Genomic DNA, 18,652 nt, shown 5'->3' with positions numbered 1-18,652 from the left:
AAAAAACAAAAAAATGATGTATTTTTCTGTCATGTTGGCTCAATATAAGGTGAGTCAGAGTGCCAAAGCTCTTCTGCAAGGGATCTTGGGATCCAATTTTAATATGCTGCAGTATGAATTTTAAGAACAGTGTGTGATGATATCCCCAAATTTCACAGTACTGAGATCTTCATGGCTATTCTGTGAACATAACAAAAAAAAAAAAAAAAAAAATTCGATCAAGATTTATAGAAGACTTATAAATGTATGAAAATATAAAAAATAATAGTTACATCCATGGGTTTAAAATGATTCCCCTATAGTGGCAACCCTGTATGAAAATACAATATGAGATCAGGGAGCAGAAAAATAAACGAAGTAAAGATTTAGGGAGAATCATGGAAACTTACTCATTTACAGGAAAGCCAGTTCCTTTTTCACCCTTGGAAAAAACTATAAACAAATCCCAAGTTCTTTCTAGCTACAACTGGCATTATCATTTGGCTAGTATATTCATGATAAATGTGTTAACGTGAAGGCGATCCATCATAAATGTAACTTCAAAAATGAACTTCTTATTTTAACTTCAGAAAGAATTATTCTAAGATTCAAAAGTCCAGTTAAATACATACAGAAAGGAGGATAGAAAGGAGAAAAGTTTAAAAAAACAAAACTATGCCCAGACGAAAGATGGGAAGAAAATTATTTACATGATAAGACTATCAGTTATTTATTTTCTTTCAATTTTTATTAATGTTCGAAACAAACACACATCATCTTTTAATGAAAAAGAAATTCTATATGAATTCTTTTCTCTCTAAGGTGTATTTAAAGGGATAATTTATATATAGTAAAATACACAAATCTTAAGTATATGGCTCCATGGTATCTTCATACGTAAAGACCCAAGAATCTTCCACCTAAAACAAGGTATGCAGTTATTTCCAGAAAATTACCTCCTGATCCTTCCTAGCAATAGTCTCCTAGCTCCCTGTTTTTCTGGCTTCTAGTATCATTGATTCCTTTTGTCAGCTATTGAATTTTATATAAATGGAAGCATACAGTGTGCATTATTTTGTTTGTGGCTTCTTTTGGCAACATAATGCTTTCAAGATGCATCCATATTGTTATATATTTGTTGTTTTTTCCTTTTTGTTGGTGAGTAGCATCTCATTGTATGACTATATCACAATTTGTTTACAATCATGTCTAAGGATAGACATTTGGATTTTCTCAAGTGCTTGGCTATTATAAATAAAGCTTCCATGAACATTCTTGTACATGTCTTTTTCATGAGCATATGCAATAATTTCTCTTGAATTAATACAAGGGAAAATATACAACATACAGTTTTTATCTTTAAAACAAGGTCTAGTATTTCCTTTTATGGTTATTTTATTTTAAATTAGCAATGTATTTAAACATTCATAACTTATTGGTTTCAATCTAAGGAAAAGGTAATGAACAAAAGAGCATAAATTTGTAAAATCTCATACTCCTAGATGAAGAGTTCAAAAGAAAAGAAAGAAGTTATACATCCAGTTGGGACTGCTTCTTCTGGATCTTCATGCCACAATGGAAAGATTTTCAAAGGCATAAAATTTTCCATAGAAACACTCTCAATCTGTTAGTTTTAACAATTAAAACTTATATTTAACTGAAAGTATAGTAGAGAAAGAAAAATAATTTATGAAACCAAAAATAAACCTCTCAAATAATTAAAAGGCAAATATTTCAGGGCTGAAAGGTCATCACCAGTCAGAGAAAACATTCAGAAAAGTGAGAAACCATTGAAATTGGACCAGTGGATGGCAGAGTAATAGATGGTATTTCCACAACATCTATCCCATGCCAGAGGAAAAGAAGAGAAGGGTTTTCTTTGGGGACAATGACAAGGACAACTTTCTGATGTGTTGCTAAGGATCATGCCTAGAGTGACTATAAATAATTTATTACCCAAAATGAGACACTTCTGAGACTGAAGGGGGGTAATAAAATTAAATAAAAGTAATAAATAAAAATTAACAAGCTTAATAAGTAAAAAATTGTTTTATTTATATTATTAAAAATAACTTATTTTTAAAAATACCAACCTGTTGACTGAAAAATTGGCTTTATTTTACTGGTTGACAGTTGAAACACAGTCCTATTCTAAAACGATTTCCCAAAGTAAAATTATTTTTATTTTTAAAAAATGCTAAACTGGGCCAGGTGCCATGACTCACACCTGTAATCCCAACATTTTGGGAGGCACAGGTAGGAGGATGACTTGAGCCCAGGAGTTCGAGACCAGCCTGGGCAACATAGTGAGACCCTGTCTCTACAAAAAATACAAAAATATTAGCCAGACGTGATGGTGCACACCTGTAGTCTCAGCTACTCGGGAGGCTGATGAGGGAGGATCACTTGAGCCCAGGAGTTACAGGCTGCAATGGGCCATGATTGTGCCACTGCACTCCAGCTTGAGACCCTATCTCAAAAAAATGTATGTATAAAAAAAATGCTAAACTGGACAAGATGGAGAGACAACCGGTAAAAACTAGGGCTATCTTGAGTAAACTCAGATGCATGGGTACACTAGTCAAGTGTCACCTCCAACCCTCTCCAGTTAATTTACCAAGGTACCTATAAATGGAGCCTAAGGCACCGCCCCTGTCCTTTTCTTCATTCAACAAGTAACTGTTGAAAATCTTCCATATGTTTGGCACTGTCCCAGGCAGAGAGATACAATGATAAATGAGCCCAACTTTCCTTGGACTCACAGAACCTTCAATCTGTCAGAGAAGATAGCCAAAGAACAAGTTACTACAAGTGTGCTAAATGTGAAGGAAAATACAGAGCCCACTGAGAGGCTTGTACATCGTAGTGATCAATGGGGTTTGTATTGTCCCCTAGAGAGATTTTTTGGGAAGTGTGAAGAGCTCTCTCATTGATGGGAGATATAATTCATATGTTCCTTCTTTTTTAAGAGATGGAGTCTCCCTCTATTGCCCAGGGTGGCCTGGTCTCCACCTCCTCCTGAGCTCAAGTGATCCTCCCACCTCAGCCTCCCAAAGTGCTAGGATTACAGGTGTGAGCCACCATGCCCAGTCATTTAACTCATATTTTCTGAGGGGCAACAGGGCCACCAAATGTTCTTATGTAGGATAGGCCCACATGATGAAAAATGATCCTGGATCCCTCATAACTTTCAAATGTTCCACCAGACATTCACTTAGGTAAAAAAAAAATTATGATGATCTATTTTACATAATAGCTTAAAGTATCTTTTGCACATTTTTAATTTTCACTGAATTTTTCAGAAAAGCAACTAGCATTTAAACTGAAGGAATAATATATTTTGTTTTGTTCAATACTTTACCAATTGTTCACTGTTTCAGAAAATCCCATCACCGACAGCAATGGGGCTTTTTGGTACCCAGTCTACCAATATAACACAACTGTATTAGTTTGCATTCTTAGCTGTCAAATGCAAATACATAAGAGAGAAATAGGCCTAGCACCAAATATTATTAAATTGGCTCATGGGACATGAGAGTCAAGGATACCGCCAAATTGCATTCATGAAAAGCATTTTTTAATATATATTTCATTTTACTGTCATAGTACATACCTTTACAAAAACCTGTAGCACAATGATGAGAAAGCTACACTGCGAAAATTACTGATTAAAATTATTTACTGACTTTGGATTTGCTTCTTGTTTCTCAGTCTTACAGTGAAACTGTCCCTAGAGGTCTCCCACACAACTTCTTTATGGCTTTTTATATTACTGTTTCTTTTTCCAATCCATTCCCTATTCCCTGTTGCCTACCGAAGTGCTTTTTAAGAACTAGAGACCAAAGGTATGCATCAACATAACACAGGATTTCAAGATTAGAGGTATTCTTCCTGTGATTCCTCAACACCACTCAGTCCCTTTTCATAATACGGGGAATGACTCTGCAGCTACCCTCGTGAGTAAGTCCCACTCATTTCCAGGAATGGCATACTTGTCTATGTTCTCTACCTCAAAACTGTATTATTTATCTTAGCATGTTAGCTCCACTTCCACTAAGGTTATTTCCCTCTTTTTCTCATCATGTATGTTACTATTAATATGTATCTGGAGGTTAACTTTTATTCTAGTATCCCTCAAACCTCTCATCTTTCATTTCTTGTACTCATTTCACAGAATAGCTTGTGATATTCTTTTCTTTTTATTTTTTTTTTTTTCTTTTTTTGAGATGGAGTCTCACTCTGCCACCCAGGCTGGAGTGCAGTGACGTGATCTCGGCTCATTGCAACCTCTCCCTCCTGGGTTCAAGTGATTCTCCTGCTTTAGCCATAGCTGGGATTACAGGCACACACCGCCAAGCTTGGCTGATTTCTGCATTTTCAGTAGAGACAGGTTTTCACCATGTTGGCCAGGCTGGTCTCCAACTCCTGACCTCAACTGTGAGGAGAAAATAAAACCCGCCCACCTCGGCCTCCCAAAGTACTGGGATTATAGGTGCAAACCACCACTTCTGGCCTGATATTCTTTTCTTAAATCCAATTTTACTCATATCAAGTGGATCTAAGCATTTGATTAATTCATTATGTCTTCAAGTACAGTTGTGCCCAAGCCTTTACACTGAAATATTTAGCTTATTGTAAGCCACTTCCCTTTTCTTTCTCCTTTATATTGTAGTTAACTGTCATACAATTTTTTAAGTATACAAGTGGGTAGGTAATTTCTATAAGCTTCAAAAGAGGGCAGTTAATCTGATGGGATTAAACAGTTGACTGGAATCTAATCTGGGGCAGAGACTGTTTAAGCTGAAACTTAAAGAATGGGTAAGAGTTAGCTAAATGAAGAGAAAGATCAGGGAGATAGAAAAAGAGGCCAAACTCTTAAAGGCAGAAGAATCCTCAGAGATAACAAAGCAGAGAGCTTCAGCTAGAGAACCGGTTGCCAAAAAGTGGTAAGTGAACCACTGGAAACATACAGCTGAATTTTTGCTGATAAAAAGGCTAACTTTTTAATTTTAATAGATTCAAGTGTTTTGAAATACGTATTAGAAGAACAGTAGTTTCCATTTAAGGTGGTAAAACAATTTCCTTTTACAATTAACTTAAATATAAGCAAAAATAAGCTTTTTTTTTTTTTTTTTTTTTTTTTAGTAAGTGTTGGTACAAATAGGACATGAATATGGTAAATATATGGCTTCTGAATGACCGAAGTTGGGGTGCTCTGATGTATTAGCATGGAGGCTGGAGAAGGAGATAGAGCCAGAGATGAGATGAGAAAGCAAGGGCTTGGTCAGGCAAAGTCCTATGAACCACTGTAATTATTTAGGTCTCTGTCTTAAAAGCAATAAAAAGCCATGAGAAGACTTTAAACAGAGGAATGAGAAGATCATAGCTGTGTTTCATAAGATCAGTATGGTATCTACATGAGAAATGGATTGGAGGTAGGAAAGATGGCTGTGGGGTAGACGAGTTAGCCATTTTTCAAATGTTTCATTAAAAGACAATGGTGAGGCCAGGTGTGGTGGCTCACACCTGTAATCCCAGCACTTTGGGAGGCCAAGATGGGAGTATCACAAGGTCAGGAGATCAAGATCATCCTGGCTAACATCCTGGCTAATACAAAAAATTAGCCAGGCGTGGTGGCACGCACTTGTAGTCCCAGCTACTCAGGAGGCTGAGGCAGGTGAATTGCTTGAACCCGGGAGGCAGAGGTTGCAGTGAGCCAAGATCACGCTACTGCACTCCAGCCTGGGTGACGGAGCGAGACTCCATCTCACAAAAAAAAAAAAAGACAATGGTGGTCCAAGTTCAAGTGATAGCAGCAGAGATGAAGAAAGGAAGAGGAATTTGAGAGATAACATTTTCTGAAATCTAAGTTGCCATAAATTGAAAAATAGTTGGTTTAATGATAGCTTGGCTGACATGAAGAAACAGACGCTAAGTGAGCATATCAATTGCAAGATATTGTTTCAGAAACATTAAAATATGGAAAATCCATGCTTCTTTAAATAGAGGAAATACCATTTTTAAAGGGTAGAAAAGAGTGTGTAGACACTAAACAAATGACTGATGATAGTGAACACCCAGTTGGAAAAAGTCAAAATTGCCGGATTTCTTTGGCCTCAAACTGCTAAACATCTAATGACTTGGGCTTTATTCACTTTTTGTCTTTGAGTGACAGGACAGATCATTTTGGTGATATAGATGGAGCTCAAATTGACAAGGTCATTGGAGAAAATAAAATCAAAAATCCTTTCTCAGGTAAAGATATACTTGAGTAAGTTATGCTGACTTTCTAATATCAGAGGCCTAAAACTTGTAAGTGGAAGTTTGCTTACAGAAGACAATGTTCACAGTATTCTGAAAGTCATGGCCAGGTTGTTGCTGTTATCATGAAAATGGTGATTTATAGCCAATGTCCATAGCCTAGGCCTCGAGGTATGTTTACAATTTACAGTAAGAGCGGCCCAGCCTTAAATTATTGTTAGCAAGTCTTGATACATATCACCTTTAATTATATTTCTTAGGGGACAATGTAAAAACACATTTTGCAACTATGTATATCTCTTCACATCAAAGTTTAACTCCTCAAGATGAATACATTCTGTGCCTCTGCTCCCATCTTTATGAAATTTCAACTGCTCTATTCTTTCCATGACTGCCCACTGTCTTAAAAAACCCCAAATCAGCTGGCATTTTAAAAATTAAATACAGTATATTTTCTAGAAAGAAAAAATAATCACCAGGCTCGCATGTGGCAGATTCCTCTAGCCACACAAGCCTGGATATTCACGAACGTCATTTCTCACTTGGCCCAGGGAAACCTCCCAGAATGATAGGACCATTTACACTAAATGAACCGAACATATTACTGGAGTAACAATTGACATTAAGTATATTACAGCTGCCAGGGGCAGTATCAGGAAGAATCCCTGGATGACAGACAACATGATAATGTAGAAGGAAGAACCTGCAGAATCAGAAAGGAGGGAAAAACTCCTCATAAAACAATTTTAAAAATATATAAAGAGATCATATTTAAAGGAAAAACAGAGAACTTTTGTTATTTTTTTCCTTCTGTCTGCAGTAGCCTTCTGGTATTAGAGCTGCAATGCATTTGCTTCCCTGTAATATTCTCAACACTAACAAGATCAGAGGAAATGATTTATTCCACCCCCTCTCCTGCTACTTCTGAATGGCAGCGAGAGTCCTTGGGGACAAGGGATTTCTGAATTGCTTTCGGCCATCTGATATTGCAGCTCTGCAGCCTTCCCTGGAATGAGCCAGAAAAATCAAAATAATTACATTAATGCTGGGAATCAAAGTTTATTGACTCTCCCTTGAGGTGGAAAACCAAAAAGCTGGTTACAAAAGTTGCCAGCTTATTTAATGATACCACTGCCTCCTCCCTGTTCTTGTCGAAACACCTTTTGAAAGCATTTTCAAATAAAGCCTCTGATGTACTCCAATTCAATAGCTTATCTATTCCCTTTTAAATAAAAGCTAGTTCACATCATCTCACCCCCTCAAAGGGAGGACCCGACAGGCCCTCTTCCCCTGCCAAGCCACTGCCAAAGGCAATACTCCCAGGCAATATCCCTGCCATCATTTCCGCTCCCTTCAGGAAGGTTCTGCCTCATTGAATATTCTTCTAAGCCAATGAGAGAATCTCATGCCTCCTCAAGGCAGCAATCTACATTTATTATAACATTCATGGCTGTTAATGAAACTTGGAGTTTCTTTCACTTTCCAACAATTCTTTGGATATTCAGTCTCCTCATAAAAGAGGGGACTTTTGAGCACACCCATTTCATGGATGAGCCCACAGACACAGAGATTCAATGTGGTGCTGACCTTCATAACTTTCACAGGACTTTGCTACAGCCCTAAAAAATAATAGACGCTAAATAATAATTGAATTAAACGGAAGTAGGTAGATTAATTTTTTTAATGAAACTGAATCAAACAGAACTGAAATAAACAAAATCTAGCCCTCTCCATGCCTAGTCAACACCTATTATTCTTTCTGGTTTCTTTTCTTTCCTTTTTAACATAAAAATTTTCAAATAAAATGAAAGACAAGTATAATGAAACTCCAAGTACATATCCACCCAGGTTCAACAGTCATCAAGATTTTCCCACATTTGCTTCATTCATCTTCTCCTTTCCTTTCTTTGTTGAAATATTTTAAAGCAAGACTAAGACATCATGCTACTTCATTCCTACTTTTGTCAGTGATTATGCTGTGCAGAAAAGAGTTACCATAGAAGGCCTGAGGTTGCTATCTTTAGAATTTAAAAAAGTATGCAGGTAGGTAGGTAATATCTACTAACTTCACTTTATGATGATAAAAGAGACATAAGAGAAATAGGCCTGCTTGCAAAGTTGACTCTTGGCTGGCATCTGGGAACATGGACTTGGGAAGATTACCATCATTCCCAGAACTGATAAGAGTGGCTCACTGTGCCCAAACTGTTTGTTCAAATAATGAAATGCTAAATGCCTGCTTTCCTTCTGGGAGTCTAAAATGTTGGCATGTGCTAGCCAGAGAGTATCTACGTGACCAGCCCCCAATGAAAGCCTTGGGTGCTGACACCTTAACAAGTTTCTCTGTTGGACAACATTTCACATGTGTTGTCACAACTCATTGCTGAAGGACTTAGGCATGCCCTATGTGACTCCACTCGAAGAGGTCTCTCAGAACCTTGCATCAAGTTTCCTCTGATGTTCACCCCTTACGCCTTTTCCCTTTACTGATTTTGCTTTTTATCTTGCTGCAATAAATCATGGCTGCGAGTACAACTATATGTTGAGTCTTATGAGTATTCCTAGCAAATCACTGAACCTGGTAATGGTCTTGGAACCCCTAACCCATATACCTACCATTCTTTAAGTCTACTTAAACCTCACTTTTTCACAGAAACATCAGTGACCTTGGGGAGATGCCAAACTAGAGGAGGCCTCTGTTACCCATTCTCACAGCACCCTGAACTTCCTCCTCATAACATTTATCGAAACGGTCCCTAAATAATGTTGAAATCATTTGTTTATGGTCTATTTCTCCACCCAAGAACCCGAAGTCCCTGAGACAGGAATTACATCTGTTTGGTTTGCCACGTATACCTAGCAATGAGTACTGAAGGCATGAATTTTAGATAGATTCAAGAAAATATCATATCCCTCCTCCAAGTTAAAGAGGTACAGTTTATATAATTTCCCTTGCATTACACTCATTAATTCACCAAATACCACTCACTTACGGTATAATCTATACTGTGTCCCAGTTCAATTTAATATCCACTTCATTAACATCTTTCTGTAATTAGCAACATCTTGCCAATGCTTCATCTTCTAGGTGTGACAAAGCGTGACTCTGCATGGGGGCTTTCCTCTTGACACTGGTGACTAATTCATCTATTTGCATCACATTTTAGGACCCTCTTTCCACCTTACAATCCTCTAGAGATTCTCCTGCAAATACAGACTTGAGATGATTCTTACATGCCTACTAAAGTTTTGAAAACCACTGTTTTGGGTCACTCAAAAATGAAAAGCCTGCTATCATTAAAGAAAACCTCATGGATATGATTCTTCACCTGAATTTTTAAAAAGATAAATAAACCACAGACTAAACATAAAAGAAATTTTGCTAAGCATATTCAGCTACTGAAAATACCATATGACAACAGAAAGAATAAACATATATTCCTTTAAAGAAAAGAAGTGAGTTGTCCATATGCTGTAAGGGATACATCTATATATATACAGATTGTCTTGCACATTTAATGTGTGCACAGAAATGGGGCAAGTAGAGTATTTTTTCATGGTGGATGAAAGTAAGATGTGATGAGACACGCTTCAATGGAGATTGGCAAGATTTTTAAAGGTTATAAGCTTTGCGTTTTTGTATAATCTACCATCCTGCAAATTCACTTCTAAGTATATATTAATACCCAAGAGAAACTTGAGAACATGTGTCAAACTCCATCAGTTAAAGGCCACCAGGAACACACTGGTAGTCAAAGTTAAGTGGTTCAACTTACTGTAGCAAAGGAGAAAGTACCCCAGAGGAACCTTGGGAGCATCTTAGTAAAGGGGAATTATCAGTGGCTTCCTCTAGGGTTTGGGGGATTGAAACAAACTGAAGTTGGCCCAGAAGCAGCAATCACTCTGAGAAAGACAGTGATAGTCAGAAGAGAGGGCTGTTTAGTCATTTGTAGGGTCACAGAATGGCTTTGTTTATGCCTTGTTCTGAGTATTGTTTATCTTCTAGTTGCCAGTAGAGCCATGTTTTACTTTCTCACATATGTACCAGGAAATGTGTATAAGAACATTCATAGCAGCACCATTCATAGAAGAAAATTTTTTAAAATATACTAAATGGCTATTGATAAGAGTATATATAAAACTTAAAATTAAAAACGACAGGGAATGATGGACATGAGGTTAGTAGTTAGTTACCTCTTACGAAGAAGCAGAGATGGGATAAAAGGGGGCACAAATTTGTAAGTTATTGGTAATATTTAGTTGTTAGTTTTATGACTGTTATATTATTAAATAAATGTTGTAAAATAAAACAGAATTTACCATGGATGACAGTGAGTCATGAACCGAAATTATAATTAATCTACCTCTGTGACCTGAGGTCCAAATTGTTTTAAAACAAACAAAAAAATAAAAATAATCATTCATATTTACATTTCCTTCTCAGCCACACATTTTCTTTTCCACTTGGCATTTTCCACTATGACACAGTAGGTGCCAGTTGTGTTTATACAGAAGCTACAATAAACAAGACTTTTTATTAAATGCAAATGTCACCATGCAGTAGAGTCAACTATTGACTTTGTGCAACCTCTCATCAACAGAACCATCAATATGTCTAGCAAGGCACAGGATTTATTGTCTATGCACACCTTTCAGAGGGCTTCCTGAAACACAACTAGCTTCCATAATTGGTAACTAAATAAAACCACAGGCAACCAGAAGCAGAATATAACTCTTTCTAGGAAGCTGTAAATTAAAGGGAGATTTGTCTAACTAAATGTACAGTGCTGCACTCACATGGGCATTTCATCTCTTGCTCTTTAATGGAGGCAGTCCTTGCCCCCTACTTCATATTACGAATATGGTTTCATCCCTGACAGAAAGGCCAGAGCACCTGACAGAGTCCTCACACGCTCCCTCCTTTTACCTTTCTCATAGCATTAATTAATTAGAACTGTCTTTATATTCAGTGACATTTGATTTTGAGGACATTTTTACAAAATAACAACATCAGGTCCAAATTCACTACAGCAATAGGATCTACAAGAACCAAAAGAATGAATGCTTTTTAGCAAATGAGAACACAAAGTCAGATGATCCTTATTTTTAAAAAGCTCATAAACTATGTCAGGAGGGGAATCACATTGCCAGACACCATAAAACAACACATAATTAAACTTTAGCAGTCCACTAGACAACCTAGAAGACCTAGTGACAAGTCCTTGTCCACTGCTGCAACCAAAGTGGGATGATTTACATGGAGACTGGGAAAAGTCCCATGATATTAGACCAAAATCCAGCACTGCTGCTAATTTTTTTAGACTGAAATGTGATTGCCCATTATTAAATTGTTACCATTAAAGGGAAAAAATAGCTTATTCTAACAAATACTTAATTTCTCTCTAGCTTTGTTGCAGTCCTGACTTGTAGTTTATTCTAATAAATAATTTACAAATAATTGTGGTCGCCTCCCATATGATCTAAAGTAATGCTATCTGAGATGAACAGGACTAACATTTTCTATCTGGTGTCCATGGAGTTTTTGATCCAATGAGAGAGAACATTCAGGAACTTAGCCTGTGTCATGAATGAAAATAGGTAGAATATGTTAGGTGTGTGTTTGATACAATCTATATGTAAAAGGCAAATTATAAAAGTTCCCCTCCCTGCAGAGACAAAAGTCCCACAATAGGGTACACAAGTTGCATTTCAACCCCACCCACACCCTCAGATATGCATCTTCGTTCAGCGCACAGAAGATTCAACTGTAGGGATGGCCTGGATACACATGACATGTTTCTTCCTTATCCACTTGGTGTCTTCACATCCCCTTCCCCTTAAAATAATCCCATTAGACAAAAGGTTCCTGGATACAAGGAGCAGCCATCAATGTCCATGGATGGATATCAAGGGGATGAAATAGTTTAATATTATTAAATATTTACGTTGCTAATTCTCAATACTTGTATACAATATAAGACTCGATTTCCTCTGTCTATAATATGAAGTCTGTGATTAGAGTAATATTTCAATTTTGGTTTGTTTTGGCTTGGAATTAGCAGTAGGATACCAATTTAACTCAAATTTACTAGTCCTCATTTTCCCTAATTCAGCATTTGTTTTTCATCTATAGAATTCTTTTCCTTAAGTCAGGCTCTTTGGGGTCATCAGCCCCCTGAAATCATGTGCAAAATGTGATGTCTATGTGCACATGCCTCTTTCTGCGAGGAGAGGCTCCTGAGAACTTTGATGCCAAGTTAAAAACACTGTGCCTTGAGTTTTTGACATTGGGGAATGATGGAAAGAATAAGATAAAGAATATACAACAGCTGCCACAACTACTGCATATTTTATTTCTATATCACATTCAACAGTTTATTACAATCACTAGGCTTTTCATTCCCATTAAGCAATGTTCAGACTTCAAATGTGCTAATAATTTAGCTGGAGAATTTGAGAAAACTACACATTCCTCTCCCTCACCCCACCCCCACCTCCTTAGCCCCAAGAATCACATTTCATCACTCTAGGATAGAACCCAGAAATCTGCACTTTTTACAAGTGCCTCATGTGATTCTGAGGCAATGGTCAGAGACCCAAGCTTTGAAAAGCGTGCCATGATCTACCATCGAGTAGGAATCATGTACATAAGTTCATCTATTAGAGGAAAAAATAAATGTATTTGTTTCTTTGTAAAGATAGGACTTCGGAAATTTTGACTTAGATTACTCTGCAAGCCACAGGGAAATTAGAAAGCTCGTTTTTTACAATAATCACTGTTACTTGACAGTTCCTGCAGCATGTTAAGATGGCTGTTATTGATGACACTTACTACGTTTTCCCATGCAATAAAACACAGGAACATACAGTGGAAGAGATGAGTATATTTTAAAACAATAGAGGGAAGAAAAATAATGGTAGTCATGTCCTCTCATTATTTGTGTAGACTGACTACCATGGGGAACAGTGAAATGCCTTTTTTAAAGTTACACTGTGGTTTTAAATTGGGTTAACTCAGTGAGTATAGCCATGAAACAAGTGGCTATAGAGATATAAAGAATGGGCTATTTCTCTACATTCCTCTTTTGCCTTTTATTTTCCCTATGGTCTTTAATGCATTTCTCTTTGGAATGGATGAAGTTATAAAGTTGCCTTACATAAAAGCTTTGCTTGAAAGATTGGTAATCGCGCACTTCGCTACGGAATTGTCCAGTCTATTCAATCTAAAAAAGGCTCTTCTCTTTTGTTCATCCCAGATTATCTCCTTTGCAGAGTGTAATAGAAATATCTGGGTATAAAATTGAGAAATTGTTCATAAATGTTATGGAAGGCTTTTTGAGCTGTTTACTATTAGAGGCCTGATTTAGCAAATAGTAAGCCTGCTTTTGCTGGGATGGGATTTTTTTTTTTTTTTTCCTTTTTCCTTTTAACTAAATCATCCACAGTTAAAAAAAAAAAAAAAAAAAAAAAAGATACAGATTTCACAACACTTTCACCCATGATTAGAGCAGAAGAAAACAAATTGCTTTTTTTTTTTTTTTTTTTGAGATGGAGTCTCGCTCTGTCACCCAGGCTGGAGTGCAGTGGCACAATCTCAGCTCACTGCAACCTCCACCTCCAGGTCCAAGTGATTCTCTCACCTCAGCCTCCCAGGTAGCTGGGACTACAGTTGCGTGCCACCATGCCCGGCTCATTTTTTGTATTTTTAGTAGAGACAGGGGTTTCACCAAGTTAGCCAGGATGGTCTCGATCTCCTGACCTCATGATCTGCCCGCCTCAGCCTCCCAAAGTGCTGGGATTACAGGCATGAGCCACCACACCCAGCCACAAATTGCTATTTTTAAGAGACAGTTTTAATATCTTTTACTACATTTGGAGAAGAAAAAAAATCAGCACTGCTATCATCTGTAGGTAAGTTACTTATCTTGCCATTTCTTTATTTAAAGTCTTTGCACTGAACCAGCCAATGAAATGCATTATTCTACTGTCCAGAGTTCTCAGGCAGAAACAAGAGACAGCATGCATTACTGAAGTCAGACATATTTGCACTAATTCAAAAAAATAAAAATAAAAAGACTCTCTAGCTAGAGGTTAATAACACAACTTAATCAAAACCAGTGACATTTTTTATCAAACAGTCGTGAAATTGTCATTTGGAACTCTAACTTGCTACAAATGGAATGAAAAGTGCCATTCTAATTCTGTCTCCTTGCACAATACGACTCTGATACAGAAAACAAGGTGTCTATACTGATCACACCGACTTTACAAGAGAAAAAAGGGGATGATTTCTTGATTCTCTTAAATATTAGGGAAGTGTTCAACATATGCCTCCTGAGTGGGAGTGCCAGTTAAAGAGTTGTAGTACCTGTCAACGCTGGTTTAACATTTCAACAAAGCAAATCATCAATTAAAACTCACCAGCACCAGTCATCCTGTTAATTGACCAAATGATTATCCTTCTTTAGTTAAGACTCTACCTGACACACTTGAAGAAATTTTTTTCTTTGTTGCAAACCCTCTGGAGTCTGTGGCAGACCTCACCTTGGCAAAACCACCTTGGTTTTCAGATTCACTGGAAAGCCCCTCTTTGTTCTCAGAGGGGCTCCTGAATGAAAGCCAAGTTCTACTCTGACTTTGTCATTGCTTCTTCTCAGGTTTTTTTCTTGCTTCCTATCAGAAGAAGGAAGAAGGTAGTCATAGGCCATCCATTAAACTTGTGTTTAAAGAGAATTACCAAGGTATGGCCAGTTGGAGATTTTACTCAACATGGTAGATCATACTCAAGGTAGTAGATAAATGGTTTAGCAGTAAATTCCACCCCATACTTCCTGAGGTAACATCTGTGCTATGGAGCCCTTAAAACCAAATCCAACTAGCTCTAGACCATAAACATATATTATGATTCAAGCACTTGCAGGAAAAAAATAAAATATAAAACTATGCTTTGTCTAGAATATAAAGGAGCCCATTTCCTGATGACCATATTATCAGATTCTGATTCTATGAGGACTAATTTTCAACTCTGTAAATTATAGATAAATTATAACAATGCAAAATAATTCTTGCTATAGGCAAGCAAATTGTGTTCTGTTCTCTGGAGGTTCAATTAATCCCCCTACCCCACCCTCAGAAACCAGTTTTGCCTTCATTTGTAACATTCTTTTCAGTATTCCTGATACATAAATGTGTCTGGGCTTTTTGGATTCTCTTTAGACTAGTTATAATATTTGGCTGGTTCTCTCATTATAAGTTGACCTAATCTTTAACATGTTTTCATTTTATATCAGTATGAGAGTCATGATTTCACCTTTTTTTTTTTTTTTTTTTTTTTTGAGAATTATTCTTTAATACATGTACAGATCTTGGACTAAGGTTATCAATTCCAAGACTTAAGTTGTATGACTGTGCCATACTCCCTTCTCTCACACTCTCTGCACATGCCATTTCCAAGCCTGGAATGTTCTTCCCTCCTTCCCACTCCAGCTTCTGGACCTAGTTAATTCCTAATCTTCACTCAGATTTGGGCACAATCATAGCCTCCATAAACAAGCATTGCCTAACTACCCCTCACCTCCGCCAAGAAGTTTAGATCTCCCTGTTGTAGTTCTTGCACTTAACACCATTGACATTTATCTATCCAGCTTTTCTGACTAATGTCTCTTTTCCTCACTAGAATAATGCTCCCTGATGGTAGTGACCATATCTGGTTTTACATACCATTGCACCCAGTTAGGCGTCTGGCACACAGAAGGCTGAAACAATATTTGTGGTGATGGGGTTCTTGACGCACTACCCCAAAATATGGCACGTTGGCATTTGATAAAACAGTGAAAGCAGGAAAGTCTTTCTGACCTTCTCCCACATTTTTCCGCCGAAGCAGGCCATAAAAGAAATCTCCAGCCTTCCTCTAAAGTGGGTCATATGCCTTATTCAAGAGGTACCCTCCCTATGCCTGGAAGAAAGGAATGTCATTATCTCTGAAGGCACACAGATAAAGAGAAAAATCTGAACAAAGAAGGCTTGCTAAGTTCCCCCCAGTTTATTACCATTAGATCACACCCCTGTGTCCAATCACAATTCTACACAACTGTTCACTCTTCATCAAATTCAGCATAAAAATATACAAGTTTCCCTGTTTCTCTGAGTCTTCCTTTCTCCATGTCACATAAAACTTATACTAAATAAATTTATGTCTCTTTCTCTTATTAATCTTTCTTTTGTTATAGGGGCCTCAGCCATTAACCTAGCAATGGAAAAGAAAAATATTTTCTTCTCCCTTGCAGTTGCATACATCAGCAATGCAGTAGATCCATGGATCAGTGAACAAACTGGGCTATGAATATTCCTATTATAAATCAGAAAAACAGATCTAGACCAAAGCTGATCAAAGGAGAAGGAATAGGAGAAACTGCATTTTGATGTAAGTGTTACTGATTTGAAAAACCCATGGAGATCGATCACCTATTAGAAGGTCCAATGGTATTCCAGATTCTAGAAAGGACCTAGATAAAAATGTAAAGTCGCTGAAAGTTCTCTTGCCTTCTCCAAAGAGTCCTAAAATCCAAAAGAACCTAAGATTTCTGGATATTTTGAACTAGAACAAAGGCAAAGCACAAAAAGGAACCACCTTAAATCTTTTATGGAATGAGAGCAGCATGGTATAGAAGAAGGCTTCTCAAAGTGTGGTTCCCAGACCAGCAGTACCTCTTGGAAATTCTCAGGACTCATCCCAGACCTACTGACGAAATCAGAAACTCTGGAAGAGGGCCCAGCCATCTAGGTATTAACAAGCCCTTGAGGAGAAACTGATGCTTGTTAGAGACTCATTGGCATAGAACAAAGATGGTCCTCAACAAAGATGCAGTCACCAGACTCCACTGTAAATAGCTGTGAAACACTGAGCAAGTTACTTAAATTCTCTAAGCCTGAGTTTACTCATGAGGAAAAATGGGGATAACAACAACAAAAACTATCTCACAGCAATGTGGTAAGAAATTTTTTGTTGTTGTTTCAACTTTTATTTTAGATTCAGGGGATACATGTGCAAGCTTGTTACCTGAGTATACTGTCTGATGCTGAGGTTTGGAGTATAAATGATACTGTCATCCAGGTACTGAGAATAGTACTCAACAGTTAGCTTTTCAACCCTTGCTTCCCTCCCTCCCTCACTCCTCTAGTAGTCAACAGTATCAACTGTTGCCATTTTTATGTCCATAAGTGCCCAACATTTAGCTCCCACGTATAAGTAAGAACATTTGGTTTTCTGTTCCTGCATTAATTCACTTAGGATAATGGCATCCAGTTGCATGTATGTTGCCACAAAGGACATGCTTTTGTGTTTTTTTTTTTATGGCTATATAGTATTCCATGATATATATGTACCACATTTTCTATATCCAATCCACCATTCATAGGCACCTAGGCTGATTCCATGTCTTTGCTATCGTGAATAGTGCTGCATGAACACACACATGCATGTGTCTTTTTGATAAAATGCTTTGTTTTCTTTTGGATATATCCTCAGTAATGTGATTGCTGGGTTGAATAGTAGTTCTGTTTTAAGTTCTTTGAGAAATCTCCAAACTGCTTTCCATAGTGGCTGACCTAATTTACATTCTAAACAACAGCATATAAGCATCCTTTTTCCCCACAGCCTCACCAACATGTGTTGTTTTTAGACTTTTTAATAATAGCCATTCTGACAGTGTGAAATGGTATCTCACTGTGGTTTTGATTTGCATTTCTCTGATGATTAGTGATGATGAGTATTTTCTCATATGTTTCTTGGCCACTTGTATGTCTTCTTTTGAGAAGTGTCTGTTCATGTCTTTTGCCCATCTTTTAATAGAGTTACTTGTTTTTTGCCTGTTCAAAAAATTTTGAGTAACGTATATAAATTGCCTAGAAAATTGACTGACAGGCCAGGCACAGTGGCTTATACCTGTAATCCCAGCACTTTGGGAGGCTGAGGTGGGCGGATCATCTGAAGTCAGCAGTTCAAGACCAAGCGTGGCCAACATGGTGAAAATTTGTCTCTACTAAAATACAAAAATTAGCCAGGCGTGGTGGTGCATGCCTATAATCCCAGCTACTCGGGAGGCAGAGGCAAGAGAATCGCTTGAACCCAGGAGGCAGAGGTTGCAGTGAGCCGAGATCATGCCATTGCACTCCAGCCTGGATGACAAGAGATTCTGTCTGAAAAAAAGGAAGAAGGAAGGAAGGAAGGAAGGAAGGAAGGAAGGAAGGAAGGAAGGAAGGAAGGAAGGAAGGAAGGAGAGAAAGAAAGAAAGAAAGAAAGAAAGAAAGAAAGAAAGAAAGAAAGAAAGAAAGAAAGAAAGAAAGAAAGAAAGAAAGAAAGAAAGAGGAAGGAAGGAAGGAAGGAAGGAAGGAAGGAAGGAAGGAAGGAAGG

General features: G+C 37.5%; 1 protein-coding gene across 1 annotated transcript in view; it reads right to left on the bottom strand.

Moving 5' to 3' along the window:
• The window catches only part of FHIT (fragile histidine triad diadenosine triphosphatase), a 1,513,705-nt gene that overhangs the window by 1,426,868 nt on the left and 68,185 nt on the right, over window positions 1–18,652 (bottom strand). The gene's annotated exons all lie outside the window — the stretch shown is intronic.

The sequence above is a fragment of the Piliocolobus tephrosceles genome, chromosome 2, assembly GCF_002776525.5.
Source record: "Piliocolobus tephrosceles isolate RC106 chromosome 2, ASM277652v3, whole genome shotgun sequence".
In the NCBI taxonomy this organism is placed as follows: Eukaryota; Metazoa; Chordata; class Mammalia; order Primates; family Cercopithecidae; genus Piliocolobus; species Piliocolobus tephrosceles.
This window is presented reverse-complemented; position numbering and strand designations above follow the sequence as displayed.